The sequence below is a fragment of the Hyla sarda genome, chromosome 11 (genome assembly GCF_029499605.1).
Source record: "Hyla sarda isolate aHylSar1 chromosome 11, aHylSar1.hap1, whole genome shotgun sequence".
NCBI lineage: Eukaryota > Metazoa > Chordata > Amphibia > Anura > Hylidae > Hyla > Hyla sarda.
In genome coordinates, this window is record NC_079199.1 from 98,976,971 (window position 1) to 98,985,720 (window position 8,750).

Genomic DNA, 8,750 nt, shown 5'->3' on the forward strand with positions numbered 1-8,750 from the left:
ATTCTCCCCCTCCTTGTTACATTCCCCCCCCCTGTCACATTCCCCCCCCCCCTTGTCACATTCCCCCCCCTGTCACATTCCCCCCCCCCTTGTCACATTCTCCCCCCCCTGTCACATTCATCCCCCCCTGTCACATTCTCCCCCCTTGTTACACTCTCCCCCCCATCACATTCATCCCCCCCTGTCACATCCCCCCCCTTGTCACATTCCCCCCTATGTCACATTCCTCCCCCCTGTCACATCCCCCCCCTTGTTACATTCTCCCCTGTGTCACATTCCCCGTCATCTTTTCCTGACCTGCAGCAGTATACACTGGGTTTGCCGGGCAGATTTCAAACCTAGTGTATTTGCTGCAGAACAAGCCTTTTCCCCTTCAGCCAATCACAGGCTTTACACCACTGCGGCCTGTGATTGGCTGAAAAGGGAAAGGTCCTGTAAGATGCATTGTGAAGAGAGCAGGGACCAGAGCGCACGGAGGGAAGCGGCCTCTTCAGGGACCGGGATTAGGTGAGCAAAAAAAAATAGGGAGAAAAACAATGCATACATAACAAAGTACAATTAGAGAATGGTCCAGTACAGACATAACAGAGAGGAAGTGCATGTTGACAGAGGACTCAGCGGATTGCTGCGGAGGAAGGATTAAAGGGGTACTCTGCTGCTCAACATTTAGAACAAACTGTACGCTGAACGCTGGAGCCGGTGCCAAGAGCTCGTGACGTCATAGCCCGCCCCCTCATGATGTCATGCCCCACCCCCTCAATGCAAGTCTATGGGAGGGGGCTTGACGGCTGTCACGCCCCCTCCCATAGACGTGCATTGAGGGGGCAGGGCGTGACATCAAGAGGGGGTGGGGCTATGACATCAGGAGCTCCTGGCGGCAACTCCAGCGTTCAGAACAGTTTGGCCGGGGCCGGGCTTGTTTGCGTATGGGATTTTGATAGACGTCATACACTGATGTAACAAACCTGATGCGATATTTTGAGTCAGCTGACCATTGTACTGATTGTTGATTGGTTTGTGGGTTATATATATATATATATATATATATATATATATAGAAGGGCTGACCACACATTGATCACGCCCCGGAAGAAGCCATTTGTTGGTGAAACGTCGGGTGGTGACGGCTCACATCCTGATACTCTCTTAACCACTTGGTAATTATTACTTTGGCACTTTTTTGTTGCTAGCACTTTTTTGCTGATTATTTAGCCTATTACTTACAGCCCTTTGGCTGTACTTGCCCGTATTCAAGTGTAACTATTATTATTACTATTATTATATGCTATTGTTGTGAGCCCTCACCTTTCTTCAGTTTCATGCTGGTATTTCTCCTTTTGTGTCCCTGTCTTGTAGGGAGTTGAAGTTCATATGTTTTTTTTATACATGTTTTTAATCTGATGTACCAATAAAGTATTTTTTGATTCCTAAAAACGTTATTTTCTCTTGAATTATAGTTCCTGCGTGGGATCTGTTATTGATGTGGGGATTTTTTTCAGTTTAACCTTCCATAGTATAGCAAACATTGATGCATTCCCAAATCCATCTAGAAATAGTAGGCTTAGAGGCCTTTTAACCTTTATATTGCCAATGAAAAAGGACCCAATCATTTTCATCCCTTCTGAGTTAAAGATGTTCTATCAACATATACCTTAAAGGGGTACTCCGCTGGAACACATTTATTTTCTAAATCAACTAGTGCCAGAAAGTTAAACAGATTTGGAAATGACTTCTATTAAAAAAATCTTAATCCTTACAGTACTTATCAGCTGGTGTATACTACAGAAGTTCTTTTCTTTTTGAATTTCCTTTGTGTCTGACCACAGTGCTCTCTGCTGACACATCTGTCCATTTTAGGAACTGTCCAGAGTACAAGCAAATTCCCATAGCAAACCTATCCTGCACTGGACAGTTCCTAATATGGACAGAGGTGTCAGCAGGGAGCACTGTGGTCCGACAGAAAGGACATTTAAAAAGAAAAGAACTTCCTGTGAATCATACAGGAGCTGATAAGTGCTGGAAGGATTAAGATTTTTTAATAGAAGTAATGTAAAAATCTGTTTAACTTTCTGGCACCAGTTGATTTAAAAAATGTTTTTTTTCCAGTGGAGTACCTCTTTAAGGCATAAACGATGTCAAGGAGTTTTAGATCTTCCTCTTTTGGAAGCGCAGGTAAGGCAATGACCTGATTGGTGTTCTGAAAAGAAGCACATTTAGGTACAAAGCTTACTAACAGCTTTAGAATAACTTTATCCTCAAAAAAGACAGTATACGGTTCTTTAGAAGAAAGAGCCTGTAACTCGCCAACACCCTTGGCTGTAGTTATTGCCAGCAAAAACCCCACCTTTAAAGAATGGAATTTCATCTCTACCTCTTCTAGAGGTTCAAAAGGGTGTTCAGCCAGTCTTCTCAACACAACCGGAAGGTCCCAGGGAGACCTAACAGGTCGAAGCAGCCTAGGACGTAGATGTGTGGTGTCCCAGTACAGGTACATTGTGTCAAGGTATTGTAGGCCCTGTCAGATTGAGACCTCCAGTGTCCTGGGGGCTCCCCTGCAGGGACTCAACCATTTCTAATGTGTATTTGCACTGTTATATCTTAGCAATCCGTTATTAGGTGTCTGTAGCTTTAAGTATGTTACCTAGCAACCTCATGCTTAGTCAGGGTATGTGAGAGTGGAGGACTGAGGGCTAGACTGAACTTTTGTGTAAGGTGTTATATTATGTTCTTACTTGTATGTAGCTTTATTGTAAATCCTAAAGGGGATACAGACAACTCTATGATCCACAGCTGCCTGGCCAATGGGCTGTAATTCAGCCTTCCCTGATACACTCCTGTGTAGAGGAGTTGAGTGGAGTTCGGGGTTCAGAGTGAAGGATCAGCAGCTTATTTGAGCTCAGAGTACAGAGTGGAGGAATATCAAGCCTTTACTTCAGCCTTGATCAGAGAATTCCTAAAGGACAATTCATTATCTTCTGGCGAAAAGCCACAAATCTACCGACACTTCAGTAAGTGACCTTAATCTCAATCCTAATATAGCGCAGACCTAAAACTCCTAGTCCGGCCATAAGAGCCAAGTATATATGCAATATCAAGTCCAGGCACTGCAAGCTGTGTGGTCCCCTAGAGACTGTCTGCTAAACCTTTGGGAGACTTTGGTTGAGCACTGTGGAGATTGTACCACCTATCTTCAGGTTAGTAAAGCCTCCGTTAAACTGCAACCTAGTGTGGAGTCAATTCTTTCCTTGCTAGCCTGTGGGGAGACGGAGTTCCCCGGACCTGTATTACCCCAGGAAATACCAAGACTACAGTGGCGTCACGTGACATTAAGGGTTAATACCATCCGACCCTGGGTTAATAACCCCCCCAAGAACCAAGTAGCTAACCCCAGCGTAGTGGCGGTCACGGGTTTCACTCGTGGTTACCACAGATGAGTAACAGCTCGAATGAAGGCTTAAAATTCCGGAATAATTAGAAGTCTTTTCTGAAGAGAAGCTGAAAGAGCAGACATCTGTACTTTAAGGGTACTTGGGGAAAGGTCCTCATCAAATCCCTCTTGGAGAAATTCCAGAATTTTAGGGTTAGAGGGAGAGGAGGGATCAATTTGCATAGACACACACCAGGACTGAAATATGCTCTTTATTCTAGCATATGATCTGTTAGTTGCTTAACTCCTAGGATGAGAAAGTGTGTCTAACACCCTATTAGAGAAGCCATTGGCCATCAATAGGGAGCGATCAACCTCCATGGTGTCAGTTAGTAAGACCTGAGACTGTGACAGAGTAGTGACCCCTGAGTCACTAAGTTGTGCCTGAGAGGAAACTTCCAATGTGTCCTTCGACTCATCGTTATGAGTTCTGCAAACCAGGATCTCTTGGGCCAAAAGAGTATTATGGCGATCACCAATACCTGATCCTGTCGAATTTTCCTTAATACCCCTGGTATCATCGGAATTAGAGGAAAAATTTATGCCAGGTGCCAAGTCCAAGGTATGGGCACTGCTTGAGGATTGTCCTCTAGATATCGGGAGCAGAATTTTCCTAGCTTGGCATTGTTCTTTGTTGCCATGAGGTCTATTTTTGGAGTACCTCACATTCTGGTTAGCTGGAGGAAGATTAGGGAATCCAGAGACCATTCCCCTGAAACGAGCCTGTTCCGGGATAGGCAGGCCGCTAGAATGTTCTTTGCTCCTTTGATATGAACAGCAGATATTCTTAGCACTCTGTTCTCTGCCCACCTCATAATCTTTCCCACTTCCTTGAGTAGGGGTTCTGATCTGGTACCTCCCTGTTTGTTGATGTAGTACACTGAGGCTATTTTGTCTGTTCTGACTTTCATCGCCTTGCCCCTGAGAAGTGGGGTAAAATGACAGAGAACCAGATAGATTGCTCTCAGTTTCTTGACATTCGAGGATAGAAACTTCTCCACTGGCTTTCAGGTTCCCTGTACCATCTGTTGAAGCATGTGGGCTCCCCAACCCGTGCCGGAGGCATCAGTGGAAAGTATGATCCAGTCTGGCTCCACTAAGAGCATTCTATCTTTTAGGTGAGTCCACCACAGCAGGGAGTGACGCACCAGAGCAGACAACCGGACTTGGATGTCTAGAGTAGAGGACTTCTGACTGGAGGGATCTCAAGTGCCAGCGAGCCCAAGGGACAGCATGTATGGATGACGACATCAGCCCCTGGAACTGCATGAGAGTACATAGAGAAAACTGGCGAGGTTTGCGTAGAAATCTGGATCCCTTGGTGATTTTGTCACGCCTGATGAAAGGGTTTACACCCAGAAACACGTTGTGTGAACGTAATAAAGTTGAATCTATAATACCGATTACTTCAGAATTTCTAACGACTCCATCGAACATATAGCAGCGCGGAGACCACTTCCCGCCTTCACCCCCTCTCCTTCTCCTGATTCTACGCCAATGCTTTCGGTATGGGAAGCTGCAGCAGCTTGATCTACCTTGATACGCCTTTGTAAGTGTTGTGCCTGAATTAGCACAACCTCTCCAGGTGAGCAAGTTTCCTTTCTCTAAGAATCTCCATTCAACATAGGTGATCCCGCACAAGGAAGCGCTTTTTGTCCATTTGTCTTTATGGCCACTAAATGGCTGTGGTGCTTTAAAACTGTCAGCACTGTGGTCGGGAGGCATAAGACTTGGAGCCTCCAGCGTTTCCTGCAGTGCCCACAGGTGGGTGCTGCATGCTAGATTGCGTGGGTCCCCAGCGGCGGGACCCCCGCGATCAGACATCTTATTCCCTACCCTTTGGATAGGGGATAAGATGCCTTAGGACTGGAGTACCCCTTTAAGCAGTCAGGTACGATCTGCGCATGATTTGACATTTCGCGTGCATGTCTTTAAACTTAGTTGATTTCTCTGTGCGTTCCAGTGTCTGCGCATGTTTTTGGACTTTGTTTTCTTTCTTATGTTCTCTGGTGTTTGTACGCTATTAGACTTAGTTTATTTTCCTGTGCGCTCTGCTATATGCGCATATAACTTGATTTCATAAATTTTCTATGTCCTCCGACATTAATGCTTATTGTATTCACTTCATTTTCCTATATCATGTATCATTGATGTTAATTAGTGTCCATATATGTAATATCTCTTTATTTAGCTAGTATACTTGGATGTATCATTTTTATTGGCTGGAAGGCTATATAGTTTGTATACTGTTTGTATTGATGAAGTAACCTTGATAATTAATTTATATGTTTTATGCCTAATTTTTTTTGATGTTCTAAAGCTGCATCCTTATGTATAATGTGATGTGGGTAGAGACAGCATTATAATTTTCTTTTCAATTGTTTTTTTTTAATTGGATTTTTCAAAGAAATAAACAAGTAAACAATCAAACATTCACTGAAAATGATACAAATTGACAATATTCGTAAGGCAGTATTCAGTATAAGGATCTAAAACTAACAGTATAACGAACCAAAAGGAACACTATGCTGTTGATAGTTATATTAACCTATGGCCTATACCATGCAATACCTACATGAAGACAATGGCAGCCTCAGAAAAAGGGCTCCCAAAGATATTAACATACGTATAAACTGGTATCTTACCCTTAAATTTGTAATGCCGTGGGCATCCTCGGACCCCGCCTCGCTCCAGATGAGATATGTGATCGGATATTCAGAAGACGAGACTCACTATGTACTTAGATGGTGGTTTAATAATGTTAATGTAGTGTAAAAGAAATGGTCAATTGCAGTCAAATTGACGCGTCCAGACATTCCAATGTTTTCTAACAGCATTATAATTTTCACATTATTTGTTTTCTAACCATTTTTATTTTTCATTGTTGATTTATTAACGTTACTCTTAATTTTCTTATAGATTTCATCCTTCTTATTTTCAAGTTGTATTACCTGGTGAGTATGGTTTTGATACATGATTAATTCAAATGCACATTTATCTTTGGATGGTTGACCTATCAATTTTTATATATGTTCTTATATATATTGGTTGTTTTTTAAAGGCGTACTCCAGCGCTAAGACATCTTATCCCCCATCCAAAGGATAGAGGATAAGATGCCTGATCGCGGGGGTCCCGCCGCTGCTGTCATCAGTGAGTTAGGCCCGAGCCTTGCGTCGATGGCTGATCTTTATAAAACTGTGAGTGTAATCTAACCCCTAAATCCGGACGGATCTTCGCAAATTACCCTAAATTCTGAGACATATCAAAAGTCAAGGTCCGCAACAACTGTCAGTCACTGAAGTGTATGGAGACTGTATTAATGAGACTGTTACTGTTCATTGGATGTACCGCAAGTCTTTAAGTAAAGTTTATCCAAGTTCAACTACCTTGTGGACCGTCATTTTATGCATGCACCTATCGTTACTGGGAAGGGCGGCGATAGGCCGGAGAATTACCTCAGCATACTAGCCCTCAGCCTGGCGTCACTAACAATAGGGTTAACCTTAACCCCTGATATACTGAAGCAACATCCTGACTACACTACCCCTACCCGAGAGGCCTACCACAGAGGCCTCCCATAGGCTTGCATTGAGGGGGCGGAGTGTGACATCACATGGGGGCGGGGCCGTGACATCACAATGCTCCGGCCCCCATGATTGCCAGTAATCAGACCCAGACCAAACATGCTCCGGGGACTGATTATAACGGGGTGCTGCATGCAAAATCACGGGGGTCCCCAGTGGCGGGACCCCCGCGATCAGGCATCTTATCCTCTATCCTTTGGATAGGGGATAAGATGTCTTAGCGCCGGAGTACCCCTTTAACAACATATCTACGGGGGCGTGGCCTGAGGCGAATGGAGTGAGACGTGCTCTGCAGAGCTCCGTCACCTAACAACCCTATACAGCAGTTTAATGGCCTAAAACTTATAACAATTAATAATTACAAGCTCCCCTGTGTGACTACAAACTACCAGGGCACCTGTGTCTGCGATCGGGGACCTTTTGGAGGCATTCCTTCATCAAGACAGCGGCTTCCCTCAGGCGAGCGGGATCCCGGCGGCGGGCTACATCCCGCGCTTCTCGAGCTACACTTCGCGCCCCTTCTGAAGAAAGACAGGAGGCGAGAGGAAGTGGCGGATCGCACAAACAACCATACGAGAGGTGAGCCTGACCTTCCCGGCGAGTGGGTACAGTGGAGACACTCGTGAGCAACGCTGACTCATATAGCAGAAACCCCCCCCCTGGCTAAAACTACAAGACAGAGGCCTGAAGCTCCTTACCGGAATCTCCTGGCACGGAGTAACCTGCAGTCTCCCTCCTGCTGATATAGAGGAAACACTGAAGACTGCGGCGGCCTGTAACAGGAGGTCGGAATCCAAGTGACCCGGGTAGGAATGCACTCTTGAGGCCCAGGTCGCGATCCCAGGGGACACGGAGCGTGGCAAACACTGCCTGGGGAAACATCTTAAGTGCCGCTGGGCTTTACTGTTGGAAGAGCGGCAGCAGCACAGTTAACCCACAGTCACTCCACCAGCTAACTGTGCTGGATCACACAGGGGTAGCAGCTACATATCTACATATACTGGATATACCTAAGATACCTAAAGACTCCTGAAACTGTCCTGAAACCTGATCTATAACTAATAGAACTCTGTGCTCCAGGTTATAATACCTATAATACTGTACTACTATTCCTCAGATCATCGCCATTATACTTTATCATAGTTAAAGTTTTACATTGCCTATATTCTAACTCCTGAGAAGATACAGTGGCTTCTGGCGACACCTTCTGGTGAAAATCAGTATTACAACAGTGCTGTGCCTTAATTTTAAGTCCTGTGAAATCATATTACTCTCCGGTGATAACTTGTAGTACAAATTAATACTACAGCTCAACTCTACCTTTATTGTAACTCCTGTGAAAATATGATGAACTCTGGCAAAACCCTCTAGTGAAATTCAGTATTACAGATGCGCTGTACCTTTCTTATAACGCCTGTGAAAATATATTGATATCAAGCAATATCTTCTGGTGTGACACAGTACCACAGCTATAGCTCCTGTAAAAATATAGGGGACTCCGGTGACACCCTCTGGTGAGATTCAATATTACAATCCTGCTTTACTTTTAGCTATAGCTCCACTGAAAGAACATTGGACTCAGAAGACGCCTTGTGGAGAAACTCTGTCCATATATTGGAAAATCCTATCAGTTTGAGCCTATGTACATGGGAAACCTGAGAAGATCACAAAGGAAATCTAGACTGTCATCTTCTTTCCGCACAAGCGAATTTACATACCAACACCATCGTATTGCGGA